This window comes from Protopterus annectens, chromosome 3.part1 (assembly GCF_019279795.1).
Source record: "Protopterus annectens isolate FY-2018-M chromosome 3.part1, PAN1.0, whole genome shotgun sequence".
Taxonomy (NCBI): domain Eukaryota; kingdom Metazoa; phylum Chordata; order Ceratodontiformes; family Protopteridae; genus Protopterus; species Protopterus annectens.
The window spans coordinates 1129351101-1129366681 of record NC_056732.1 but is presented as its reverse complement, the minus strand read 5'-3'; positions in this window follow the sequence as shown (position 1 = coordinate 1129366681).

The following is a 15581-nucleotide window of genomic DNA, read 5'->3' as shown; positions in this document are numbered from 1 at the left end:
AAATTTTAGACAAGTACATGAAGGGAATCACTAGTCTTTGTATAGACTCTTGGTCCTTTCTTGAGAATATTAATGGAATCGTGTATAATGACAATAACAATTTTTTGACCATCGATGTCATTGATCTATACACCTCCATTCCACACCAGGAGGCGGTTGAATGGACAGGGTCTATGCTTAAAGAACTTGGTGCTTCTAGATTAGAAGTAGACCTTGTAACAGAATTGTTAGATATTGTTTTAACGTCTAACCACTTTATGTTCAACGGCGACTTCTTCCTTCAAAAATGTGGTGTGGCGATGGGCTCCCCATGTGGGGGTGGGGTAGCCAATTATGTTATGGGATATTGGGAAACCAATATCTTAAAGAAGATCCCAGGCTTAATGGAGCCCGTTATCTATTACACACGATTCCTAGATGACATTTTCATTTTGTTTAGGGGTACCGAACTGGAAGGTACAGCTTTTGTGGACATTATGAACTCAACTACTGAGTTCTTAAGATTCACATCAAAATTTTCAACTGGCGTAATTGATTACCTTGACGTTAAACTAGAAAAGGACACCATAGGTCAATGTTTAACGTCAACAGTGTTTAGAAAACACACATATTGTAATGCATTTCTACATTTTTCCAGTTTCCACCCACACAAACAGAAAAAATCTATTGTCAAAGGACAACTGGTGAGGGCCGGAAGAATGTGTAGTACCATGGCAGATTTCGACAAGGAATGTGAACTGTTAAGAACAATGTTCAGAAATCGGGGTTACCCTGACGAAATGTTATGTGATTTGATAGGGGAGGTCACTAGAAAAAGGACTAGCGGCTTTTATAAACCGCTACTACTCCAATCTAGGTCCATCACTAGTGACCCACCCATTAATGTAATATTAATGGGAAGTGATTCAGATTGTAATGAGGTAGGGATTATTGCTCAAGCGGGTGAAGAAATGGACTACTCTCTGAGTTTCATCACTACATTTAGTAGGAACTCTAAGGGAATCCTGGCCATAATACATAAAAACTGGCATTTGATATCTACAAATTCATATTTAGCAGACAAATTAGGTAGTAAACCAAGATTCATTTTCAAGAGATCAAATAATTTGAAGGAACTACTACAAAGAGAGATATCCCCAAATTCTTTTTACAAGCGAAATGGGATGTTTAAATGTGGCTTTTGTAGGTATTGCCATGAGGTGAGAACAGGTGAAACATTTATGATTAGGGACAGGAAGTATCGGACACGTTTTACCCTAAACTGTGAGAGCAAATCCATTATCTACACCGCTATGTGTAATTGTTGTGATGCGTTTTACATTGGTAAAACGGATCGGCGTTTAAGAGACCGAATATACGAACATCTGTATGCCATAAAAAACAGTAAGTGTGACAATGCCCTGGCGAAACATATAGTTTCCAACCCTGGTCACAGTTTTCAATTTATGGCTATCGATTGTGTACCAATTAAAACTAGGGGAGGTCCATTTTCATTGATTTTAGAAAACAGGGAGCTTGAATGGCAGTTACGCCTGGATGCATTTAGGGACCCAGGATTAAATAGTAACTGTAACATAGCCCCTGTTTTAAAACTTAAAAGTTACCTTAGGTGATCATTTTTGGTAATTAGTGAAGAATAGTATATATAAAAAACAGATGAAATCTTCTTAGATCGTATGTTTGTAATTAAAATTTTGCATATAGATCAGGAGTGGATAAGGGATTAATTAGTAGATAATGCTTTGGTAAACTTGTATATTTAGGGTTAGGTTTAACCTTGGGGTTTTTTAACAAGAAATATATATGTATATACCCTTCAAAATACAATACATACACCTTGTGGTTGTTGCCATAGGGAATTTGATTGGGTTTGTGACAGTGACAGTCAACACACAATTAAAAAGATGTCACACTTTTACTAATATACTTTTCTAACTTGACATTTGGACAGGATGTCTGTCTTGTGTTTTTAAAATATGGTTTGAAGGTATTGTATCAAGTAACAGTGATGTTTATGACATCGAATTTTTAACAAGGCTGTTATTTTAAGAGTTTAAATGTTTTTAATAATGTTGATGCTGCTTTGAGGAAGTTGGATGATGTCATTTCCTCTTTTTTGATTTTTAAACGGAGTTTAGGATTGTTTGTTGTATTCTCTGAAGAAGCCGCGGATTGCCGTGGTGAAAACGGGTTTTGTTTTAATAAACACGTTAAGGCAGTATCTGTGCTGAGTCTGCTTTTTGACAAGGACCTCGCTTTACTGAATTATCGGTTTGGTTTGTTTTGTCGTTATTGCAAAGTTGAGCAAAGTTGGATAAACACAGCCACACCTCCTAGCCGGTCTGGCCAGTAGTAAAATAAAACACAATGACAGGCCTCAAACCCAGGATACTGTGCACCATAATCACAGTTCTGAACCACTAAGCCATGACTGCTTTTCATGTGCATGTACTTTCAACAGACACATACATATCAATGGAACTTTACCCATTGCTAAGCAGGTGTGCTTTCAGCTGAGTTTTTTCAAAACCAGCCAATCACAGATAAGTGTGGGAAATGAAGCATATTTAAGCTCCATAGGTGGGAATACTTGCCATAACTGGTTGTAACACCCATCTGCAGTCAGCATGGCCAGTGTTGGAGAGGGCTCTCGATTTCGAGCCCAACGTTGGGACATTGAGGAGTCAAAAGTAATGGTTTGGCTCCTTGTCCATAATCATGAGGAGAGAATCCTGCAGGGCCAGTTCCAGGGCACCCAATACAAAGTGGAGGCCTGGAACCATCTAGCTCATGATCTCACCAGTGCCAAAGGCATCCCTCAGACTGGTGAGCAGGTCAGACACCACTACTCAGACCTGAAGAGACACAAGGAGGACCGACTGAACCAGTGGATACAGGAGGCCCGTGGGATGGAAAATGCCCCACTACTGAGTAGGTAGCCATGGAATGAAGTATGTAAGAATTGCCATTGTAGTTTATATTATAGATAGGTATGTCTCAATATCACTTCATTTACTTCACAGCTGCAGGTGTCCATGCTGCGAATCAGCAAGCCTATGCAGATAGGCTGCTAAGGCTGCGCCACCAGGCAGGTTAGTAATTATTCTGCATATATTGTTATATAAAATAAGTGGGAGAGCCTGAAAAAAGTGTTGTAGCCCAATAATAAAGGTATAATAACTCTTGAATATCTTCTCTGCATGTGCTGTTATATAAAATAAGTGAGAGAGCCTGAAAAAGAGTGTTGCAACCCATTAATAAAGGTATAAAAAGTCTTGAATAAGTCTTCTGCATGCACTGTTATATCAACTAAATGAGAGAGCCTCTAGAAAAGTGTGTTATGTAATTAATAAAGGTATAATTCCTGGAGTGTGTCCGTGTCACTTTCTTTGATATGTTGTTGTACTCTTGCATTATAGAAATAGTACTGTTGTATTAAGCGCTGTCAACCCACACTTGGATAGGCCCATATAAAGTGGATGAAGGGAGTGCCAGTAGCTGTTAAGCATATATACAGTCCTCAACTGTTGGTTCATGCCCAGCATGTGCAGGTTAATCTGGCACATGAGTAGCTTGGTATTGTGTTCCCCAGAAATGCCATTGTGCTGGCAGAAACGTAGGGAGCTGTTAACATATAACTGATAATTTCACCTAAACATATCTAGATAAGTATAGGAAAGTAGAGCTGTCAGTGTACCATCTCAGCAGTAGTGTGTCTGAACAACTCACAAAATATGTAGCAGTAACATCGCATCCTGGACAGTCTGTATGTCAGATACAGCCCATGTATGTAAAGATCTAGCAAAACCCATTTCCCAATTTAAGGACAATTGGGTAGTGTAATAATACATGTAGGGGACATATAACTGCAGTTAATAGGAATGTAGTGTAAACTAGAAGGATATACAAGTTGTTAATGGAGCTATCATTTTCCACCCTTCTGTATGTGCATACAAAATGCAATTCCACACCTCAATGGGTATGTCTAATCTCAAAACATTTGTTGGGACATATGTCCTATTGGTTTATAAATATCTGCATTTATTTCGATGCATGTGCCCTGTTCAAATACTACAATATTGGTGGCCTGTTGCCATCAATTAAATCTGCATGCTGTTGTAATGTCCACTGTTGTTCTATATATGCATGTGTCATGCTTGCTGTTCAACTGTTGGAACTCTGGTGTGTTGGGTTAATGGGAATACTTCTGCATGCTGTTATAACTAATTGGGAATGCTGTTGACTGTTACTAACCCATATTTTCATTAAATCCTCCTAAACATAGAATGTATGGGAAGGCCGGTCCCAGCGGACCCACCTGTCCCACCTCAGCTGGCGATGGCACCTGGCACCAACAGGTCCGGTGCCCAGCCTGGGACCTCCTCCTCCATTGGCCCTGTGCCACCTTTGGGTGGAAGCACTGCAGGGGATGGGGCTCGTCCCCCCCGTGCAAGCATGGGCAGAGGAAGGCCACCTATCACCCTCCGAATGGTCCGGGCTGTGGTGCGTAGGGAGATCGAGCGTTCTGTCGCTAATCCTCTACACCAGCTTAAGGCACAAGTGGTGTGACTCACGGGTGAGCCTGCCCTTCCTATGCAGCCCCCAGCACAGCCACCCTCTGGGCTGTGAAGGTGCAGTGGTGACTGCCCATGGGTGGGGATCTCAGTTCCACTGTTGCCATCTGTGGGCTCATGGGCTTGCGATTTCCAAACATCCTTCCCCGTCAATGGTGTTCACCCACCACATGTGTCATATTCTACCCCTGTATGCATCTTGTTTGTCATGTCTGTTTACCTTCCCGACCTACCTCCCCAAATATACCTACTTCCCCTACCCCACATTCCACTCTCACCTGACAAAAAAAAGGGCAATCTGCTCCCCAAAAAAAATTACGCCCCATACATAGCTGCCCATTTTGCACACATATCCGCCGGACACATAAACTGATATTTAATTGGCAGTAAAACATACTTTGTTGTCCTCACCCTTCTCTCAGTGGCGGAAGGTTTCATATTTCCCTCCAAAATTATTGCACATGCACAGCTGTTGCTGTAAAAGAAATGGGCAGCTATGGTCCTTCCCTACACCCATCCTGCACATCCCGAGCTGTTCTCCCTACTGTCTTTCCCTCTTTGTGCCCCTTTTTCACCACTTTCCTATCTCCCCATTTTCTTTTCTTTCAAAGAAATGAGCGCGAGGGTTAGCGGGAGTAAACACGTTTAAGCAGTAGTTAGTGGGTTTGCGAGAGTGTGCGCTTGTGTGTGCTTAGCTAAGTATTGTTAAACTTCACGCAAGCACATGCAAACCCACTCACGACTGCTTAAAAGTGCCTTAGTCACCCTGTATGTGAGGGCCCTTGTTCTGCTCAGCAGGAAAATAAAACACCTCTGTTAGTCTCGAACCCAAGACCTTGGACACACTAGACTGCATGAAGTACCACTAAGCTACAGTAGATACACAGCAAGTTGTTGCTGAAATAGATATATCATGCATCAGAATGAGTGAATGTAAAGGAAAGATAGGAATGCCATAACACAAAACCTGTTCTGTGGAACTTTACCAGCAGTTGTTGTGGAATTGCATTACATGACTGTAATAAGAGAACCAGCCATTCTAGCAGTAAATAATGTTACAGCAGCACTTTACAACCCCCACACAGTATCATAGCAGGACAAACAGTGGCATATCTGATTAAGACAGAGGACATACATCCCAACTTTGACTACATTTCAGGGATGTCCCTGATTTTGAAACATATGTTAGCTGTGTCCCTTTGAATCCCCTGAAAAGTACTGACGTTAGGCAGAAAGGTGGGGTATTACACCTAATGAATAATGACAATATGTAGGAGTTAGACACCGCTTGTACTTCAGAAAAGGTGTAGTAATCCATATGCACTGGTTCTCTCGAAGTCTCCTCTTACTGTGTCTAATATTTTGAAGGTGTACCTCACTTTTACCTACCTTTACCTCACTCTGTTCAAATATGTACCTGAGTGTTTCAGAGGCCTGGCCGAGGCAGAAACACACAGGCATATCATCTTTTCTGCTGTTACACACTGTGCAAATAGCTTTGGAAGAAGTTCCACAACCATACCCTTATGTAGGAGTACAACACTGAAATACCAAAGGATGTAGCCATGTACTAGTAGCAAACGACTGTAACAATGCCATTGTACCAGTGCTGAAAAGACCTGTGCTTGCTCAGACAGAGAATAACAGCCTAACGTCTGGCTACCATCTGGATAGGTCCACAGTTGGGAGCTATGCAGACAGAATACTTGCCTTGCTAAACTAACAGGTACACAGCAACCCTTTAAGTCCAGCAAGATAACATTCACACAATAATACATAATGCTCTCTGTATGTCTGCATCCCCACCCAAATGTACAATATACCTGTATGTTCAGGGTCTACCAAGGATGTAGGTAGGCATACCCAGTACTGGAATTGTCCAGTTTTCTTGAGCATCCTGTGCTAATGTCAACAATAAAAAATCACAAACTGTACAGAAGTTAGTACATCAATATTCACAGTATAGCAGTTCACAAACAGTTCATGTGCCAAATGAATACATCTCAATAACTACTGTTGTGTGGCAGTTAATTGTATAAGTAGAAAAAAAACTACATACTCCCATGTATCTTGTGTTAGCATTTGTAGGGGTGAGTACAATTCTACACTGACAACTGTGTACTGGAAGTGGCAACATTCAGATCTGAGTACAACATTTAAATCACTGGCTACACCCCTAGCTTCAGATATAAGAACTATACCAACCTTCTGACTTAAAGAACGGTGTCCACAGCAAACAAGCATGGGCCCCACTTTGGAAAGCTGAAAGGGCTACGCCTACCTGACTTAGCAATTTATAGCATTGGGTTGCTATGACAGTGAGTACTGCAATTACCACACAGCAGGCTGCATGCAATTACCAAATGGCGGCCACCAATTGGTGCAGAGGCCATCACATGCACATGTGCAGATACCTATAAAAACAGGCTGAACTTGCTGCCCACACATGCAATCATTCCATTGCAGATATTGAGAGAGAGAGACAGAGACAGAGACACACACACACACACACCCACATCATCAACAGAAAAAAAAAAAAGCCAAAGACATACAGAACGTAATACTACCAACACATACAAAGGAAAGTTATGTAACAGATATGTATTTACTGGCATGTAGTAGATGTTTTTGAAGAGTACTCTACATACTTTGAAACATCCATATGTGGCAGCAGTACGTATCTATGCACAGATGCCCTGCATAACTACTGCCATGGACAAATCAGTGTGTAGCTGTGTGCAGTGGGACATCACTGTGACATATGTAACTCAGCATTAAATGTCAAATATCTGATCCATGTTATCTGTGTTCTGTGCAGTAGTGTGGACAATGGCTGTTTGGGGGAGTAGCGCATACAGCTATATAAACATGGATGTGACAGAGTAACACATGCATGATAGTCATATTAATGTGTAGCTTAGCATTGGCAGCTGCTGTACCAGGCTAGTATGCTAATCTAGCATTTGCAGTTATATATGCACCCTCTAATGTTACTGTGTGCTCACATGTGACACCTGTTCATATTGCAGCAAGGCCCAACAGGTCAGCTGTGAGGTCCGGGGACTTAGAACAGAGTGGACCTTGTGTGTGTATGGCACACACATACGGAGAGATATATCTGTGTCAGATATATTAGCATCTGTACATGTGCATAGAGCAAGGGACATACTGCAACTGTTTGTGAAGGGTGGACATATATATGTTGGTGAAGGTTGTTATGTGCATATTTGTATGTAGGTTGTAGTGTGTGGCAAACAAGACAGCATACAGTGCTGGTGTATGACATGTGGTGGTTAAACGCTGTGGGTGTGATTTGTTAGGTTTGCAGTGTTGCAGCCAGTGAGGCCTGCTAAAGCTACATGGGCTGAGAACACCTTCAATGCATTTTGCACAAGACTGTGCAATATTATTACATAACTGTATACCTCACAACCTTCGCATAATTGATATTCCTACCATGAAAGCTGGACTGTATATGTGCCTATATGTATATCTATATGTACACCAATGGATGTTTATATGTATGTGTATATATATATATATATATATATATATATCTATATATACATATAGAGAGAGAGAGAGAGACAGAGTCATATTTGCTGCAACAGATGCCTGGTGACAAAGCCATAGCTCAACGTCGAAAATGCATTGGCATCCCTTTTGGTAAAAACTCTGTACCCATGAACTACCGCATAGGTGGTATTCTACTTAACACTGAAAGTGTGATAAGAGACCATGGGACACAGGTGGACAGTAGTCTCCCCTTTGATAATCACAGTGCCACACTAGTCATGTAATCTGTCTACGTGGCACACCTCATCACAAAAGGTGTGTCATCCAGGTAAAAAGAGGTCAGTGTTCCCCTCTACTCATCACTCATAAAACCCATTATAGAGTACAATGCCCCTTTTGGTATGTACCTCACAAGACATCTACAGCAACTGGAAAGGCCACAGACATACCTCACAAAGAGTATTACCGGCCTCAAACAGATGCCCTACGCAGACCATCTCACAAAACCACAGCTAGACTGTGTCGCATACCGCCTACCCAGAGGTGACCTCTGCCTAACATACAAAGCTATGTCAAACCCAGAGCTGTTGGACATGCTCCACGTAAACAGATCACAATCCCTATGAGCTACATGCTCTAGGGACCTAAACCTTGTCACCTCAATAAACAGAACATGCTGGAGGGATAGATTCATATCTCAGAGACATCCCATACTCTGGAACAAACTACCTATCAGTAGCAAACAAAGCTCTTCATTAGCACTCGTCATGAATAATCTTGATGATTGGATGAGAGATAGGAAATACACCCCGGGAATCACCTCTGTGGCTCTGCTTGATAGGGGCACATGAAAGTAAATTACTTGGGTGTCAAAGGCCGGAGTACCATTTGGCTAGGCTTGTATAGGCCCTAGGGCCAATAGCCTATTACCTACCTATGAACCGATACACACCCTCATGTACTTGTTGCAATAATTGCTATATGAGGTTGACTAAGTGTGATGGTGAATGTGTTGGTGAATGTGTCAAAGTTGTGTATATGTGGGACAGCTTAGCGGGAAACTGTTTCCGTCATGGTATTTTGTGTCCTTGCTCTGATCCCAGCAAAAGATGTGTATGCTATTGCTAGGCAGAAAAAGCAGTATGGCATACAGTCTGACATAGTCCCTTGGTGTTAACTGGGGTGTGCCATTGTAGGCTAAAGCAGTACATGTATGCTTATTGATTGGTACTGCTGGTGAATCCAAATCCTGTATGAACTGTAGTACTACCTGAAGCTGTAGGCCTAAACAGCACAGTATGGTGTATGTCCACATTGCTTGGAACCACTGTTTTGTGTGTTCCCTGTAGTCCTCACAGATTACATACCTCAGGCATAAGGTTTTGTAAGTACTGACTCACAGTACTGTATGGTACACACGTAAAGCTCATCTGGGTTGCCATACCTTTGTGTCTTGTATGTATGTCTGATGTGTGTGTGGGTATGCCTGTAACATGCCCTCAGTCATATGTGTGTTACAGGATATGTGTGTATCTAGCAACATGTATAGTCTAGTACAGCAGTATGCCACCTATATTCATGAATGTGCACATATGTTAGGCAGGGGTTTGCCATCAACTAGTGTGGTATACTGGTAATACTGTAACTGGACTTTACAATCATTGCAATGGATGACATATTTCTTTATGCAATAGCTTGATATCTACCTCCTGTGGCTAGGTGGTGCATTGTGTCGCATACAGTGTGTCATGTACTGTTGTATAGTCTTACATAGTGGTTTCTCTTTGTTGCTGTGCAGAACATGGTTTAATATATAGAGCATGCCAGGCACTGTCAGGCAGTTGTGGGTTGAGCACTGATATGTGGTATTGAAAGTGTGTATCCTCTGACAGCCAATAGGTTGCTATATATGGCAGTTCAGTGATATCTGTAATGTAGAATGTTAAGTGTGCCACATGACTTGCTCACACATATTGTTTCATTGTCTTCCAGGGTTCGTGGCCCACCATCAACACCCAGCCTATAGTTCTGCTGAGGATGAAGTCATAACAACCAGTCTGGTTCAGCACTACACCCTGCTTTTCTCAAGAACCAGCCAGGACCAGCATGAGCGGACTGCACTGTGGCAAGATGTTGTCCATAGGGTAAATGACATAGGCATGCATAACTGGACATATGAGCAGGTACGCCATCACTGCAGTGATTTACTTAGACATGTCTGGCAGCATGCGTCTGATGTCCATAGACAACAGCTTGCCACAGGTGGTGGGGTTACCATCCACCCCCCCTCACCAAACAACAACAGCAGACATGTATCATTATGGAGGCCGGAGCCACCCAGCAAGTTCACACGGAGTGTGCAGGCAACATGGCATATCTGTAGCCTACTGTTACCTCTATTGGTAGATCATGCATATGTGAGATGCGTACTGTGTAGTTAGAAGATGTGGATCCTGGTGTTGTGCAATAATGATAATTTGGCACATAATCTGTAGGCCTGTGACTGTCAACCGTTGTACTACTGTAAGATTGCAAATCCATAGTAGCAATGCCACAGTTGTTGCCACTGACAAACTGTCTCATATCCTTGTAGGTCCCTCTGGTGTGACAGCAAGGCAGCATACCCATGCTGGTGAGTGTGTTCTACATTTAATATTGCAAATAAAATGTGCATGTCATAGGCGAGGTGTAGGCCATGTACACATGTAGCACACCTACGCATAATGCATGCTGTGCATGTTTGCTGTGAGACTATGCACATCTCAGTAACGTGAGTACCTGTCTCAAACACAAGCAATACACAGAGCATCCCAAACAATTGTGGCTACACTGCAGTGGACATTGGATAGGCAGAGTTGATACACATGCACACAAGATACACAACTTTGTCATATGCAGTACATGTTAATATGCTACACATGGCATATTCAGACACCCGCTGTGAGGTCACACTCTAGTATCCCAAATGTCATCCACACAACACACATAATATACCTGAGGGGTAGAGGTCTATCATGGGGTGGTGCAACACTCTTCAACACGCAACACATTCATGTTAGGCAATGCTCCCTATTGGGCACCTTACAAACCCATGTAACAACTGGCTGTGAAATGGTGAATGTAGCCATGGTACTGCAGTTCAGGTACAGCATGATAGGTGCCAGTCTGGCACACATTAGTAGACTTGAGTGACCACATGATGCTGCATGATGATGGCTCATGGTACTACACCCCATCCAGTTACAGTAACCACAGTACTACACATAGCATTCATTACTATACACCTCAATGTTGTGTGTGTGCAAACATATGCACCTATACACAATATGCATAGCAATCACCATTTGCACAAAGTGACACATATATGTCTTGTAATGCTATTGAGTGTATAGGTCACATGACACACATTGGATATGTGTGATGTTTAATGTTGCAGTTGTGTTGTAGCATGTCATGTCATGGCTGGCACTGGCATGTCCACAATATGTTCTACACTCACCATAACCACTGTACAATGGCTATGTTGAGCAATGGTATTCCATCAGGTATACATGCACCACTCATCCTGTGTGTATACATAGCATGCATGAGCTAAATTTGTGTCCACAATTATCTGCTAAAGACACAGACGCTCGAATCAGAAATGGATATCTATGTGACACACAGATACACATCCAGCCATGATATGTATACCTGTGAGTGATGGTGCACAGGACATTGAAGAGCTTTTAATACTTGCACAGCAATGTTGTGTCCATGTACACATTGCATTTCAGGGTGAGGCCAATCGCTGAACAACAACACACATGCATCAAAGCCATGTATACTGTTATTAGCAAGGACTGTCTACACTCACACTGCATGCTGTTGAGCAACACATGTCCTGCATGCTGACACGTGTGATATGACTGTTTGACTTGTGATACTGTACCCCACCATCAATCGCTATTGAGTATGTTCTGGATTGCTGGTGGTGTGTGTGTGTGTGTGTGTGTGTGTGTGTGTGTGTGTGTGTGTGTGTGTGTGTGTGTTTGTGTCTGCTTTAGTGAGGAGTGTATTTGTGTAAATGTGTGCATGTGTGCATGTGTGTATGTGTGCCTGTGTTCATGTGTTCATGTGTGCATGTGTTCATGTGTGCATGTGTGCATGTGTTCTGACATCATGTACAGATCGTAAAGTGTGTTTCCTGTCTTCCTCTCACAGGTGCTGAGGTTGGGCTGGTTCACTGCAGCAGGGAACCTGATGTCACTGACACAAATAGTGATAATGAGGATAGGTGTGTTGAGGCACAGGCATGTTTGTCAGGGTCTGTCGCTGGGCCACCAATCAACAGTACACAAGTGTCCACCCCATGCATGCACACAGTCATACTGCCAATACATCCATCATCATCACCAATGTCCTTAGCTGAGGGACAGTGTACAGTCGGCAATGGCCAGGACAGTGTGGTATCTATGGCACATGCATCCCAACACAGCAGCCATACCCAGATGTCTGGAACGGTACCATATAGGCAGATGTCCAAGGGTTATCGTCAGAGCACTGCTGGTCATCATGCCCCTGGAAGACGTGCCACAGGTCTTACAACCTCACGCATGTTCCAGGCTATCATGGAGGCACAGGCACATATGGAATGGTACAGCAGACAGGGACTAAGGGCACAGAGGGCACATAACACCACTTTAAATGACAGTATCCATGACCTAGCAGGTGCCATCCATAATTACTCTGAGGTCACTGATAAACGTTGGGGTGAGACATTAGATGTCCTCCGCAATGTCATGTCCATGTGTCAGGACAGTGCAGGATGGTTGAGATGTTGACATGGATGTATGCCAGCAACATCAGCAGCTGGCAGTTGCCGCAGATGTCCCTCAAGTCACAGCCGCTCTCGTAGTGCCAGTACCAGCCCCAGCAATGTTGGGAGTGGGCTGTCCATAGACCATCCTAGAAGACCATGTGCACGTGGCTCTGGCCTGTCCCAGCAGGGACCTGGGTCCAGTGTACATATGTCTACCTCTGAGGATAGTACCCAGTCTGGCTTAGTACCTGATACTGTCAGCAGCACCCCTGCCAGGCACAGGTACCATATCCATGGCCAAAGACAGTGATCTGTAAAGCCTGGCAGGTACAGTCTTTGGCTGTCCCACAAATCCCCGTATATGGCAGCCACATGGTGGAACTGTGTGCATGCAGACACACACACATAAACCAGACACCTAGGGCTAACACATACCCACACACATTACATCAACACTGGCCCATACCAGTACTCATGGCCCTCACATACACACACACACACACACACACAAACACACACACATACATGTCGATTGTATGGCTCAATGTAGGCCTCTGGAAAACCAACAACACACCCTGTGCATATGATGAAACCTCTGCCACCTCCTGTCATCTGTATGATTGATGCAGGAATAGGCTAACATGGTGCTGATGCACAGGGTGAATTTATAGCAGTATAGCAATGTTAGCATGTTGTCAGCAGTAAAGTGTAATGATATCCTTGAAGGTGTAGCTGAGCAGGCATGATGCATTAAAGCTATGATTGTCAATGTAGTATTGTTTTCACCAGTGTTAATTCCAATAGTGTATTGTCCACCCACGTGCCACTTGGCTGATGTGGGTAGTATTGGCAGCATGTGCTAGAGAGTGGACAGTACGTGTGGGATGTGTGCAGCACAGATTTGCAGGTATACTTTTGTGAACATGGTGGGGGTGCACTGTCTGCATGTACGTGCATAGTGGACACATGGGCAGGGTGGCATGCCCTGTATTACACAGTGTTAACACCATAGTTTCTATTGGTGGCCAGTATGCATTGTACTACACACATTTTGGAACTTGGGTACACATGTGTGTATGACATGATTTGACACTGTGCTGTGGGTGATACTGTTACTATCTGTCATTGGTTTGCATTCTGGTAGTATACATAACCTCAACAGCCTGACCATAAGCAATCGTTAGATGATGTCTTGACAACTGACACACAGACGTAGGACACACAGTAACATTTGCATCCTTCAGGTACTATACTATGTCAGTAACCAGTGGTATTCACCTACACCCTTTCCTGTTAGGCATATAGCTCTCTTAGGTACAAGCAAACACAGTAGGGATATGTCCATCCACATCTGGAAATGCATACTGTGGCCTATAATGCATTCTCCAGATGACACACGCATCCTCCACAAGGGTATCATACAGACAGATACCTGTTGTCAAACCCATGCTGTAAAGCTATAAGCCAACTAAAGCATAGTCATCCACCTTTTCATAGTAGTAGTGTACTAGGCTATCTGCCCTGGGGCATTTACAAGCCTAGCCAACAGTGACGTGGCTTACGCCACCCCGTATTATATAGTTGCGCCTCTCTAGTAGTGACACATGTGGGACCCCATTATTTAGTAAACTATACCTCTGTCTAGTAGTGACACTGAGGTGACTCCCGGGGTAAACTTACGATCTCCCATCCATGCATCGAGATTTTTCTTGAACAGTGCCAATGAAGGGCTCTGTCTCACATGAACTGGGATTTTGTTCCAGAGTACGGGTAACCTCTGTGTTATGAATCTATCCCTCCAGCATGTTTTATTCATATTTGTTCAGAGGTTGAAATCTTTAGCTCGCGTGGTTCTGGTGGATTTGGATTTTTTGAGATGGAGCATGTCCATCAGTTCTTGGTTGGACATGGCCCTATATATTAGGCACAAATCACCTCTGAGCAGGCGGTATGCTACTGAATAGAGCTGGAGTTTCTTTAATCTAGCTGGATAAGGCACATGTTTGAGACCCATGATCCTCTTGGTGAGGTACTTCTGTGGTCTTTCCAGTTGTTGCATGTGCCGGGTGAGATACATCCCAAATGGAGCATTATATTCAATCATGGGCCTGACAAGGGAGGAATATAGAGGTATAATGACCTCCTTTGATCTGGATGAGAATCCCTTCATGATGAGATGGGCAAGGTAGAATGTCTTTCTGACCACTTTGGCAACATGGTTGTCAAAGGAGAGGTCACTATCGACATACGATACAAAACATAGTATCCCCACAGTACCAAATAGGTAGTAGCCCCCAACATGTTGAACAGGTACCGATGTGTACATACAGCCAAGTATTACGTCATCTCTCCTTTGGTAATCACATTTCCATAGGTATTTTGAAATCCCTCGGTGGATCACATAAGCAATAAGGGGTCTGCATGCATATCCACAAAGGTTGTTGCACACCTATAATGAATAGCCGTCATTGACAGACTTTGCTGCATTTGAACAGGTCTGAAATATACCTCAGGCATAAACCCTCACTCACACTATTCAATAGAAATCATAATGAGTGTGTGTGACACAGATGACCTAGGCCAGGGATAACTGCAGTGGCTGGGCTTGTCACAAGCATACAGATGTGACCTAAGGTCTGGAAAGTGGCAGCACACTCTGGCAAAGATAACAGATGTGTTCATGGAGAAAG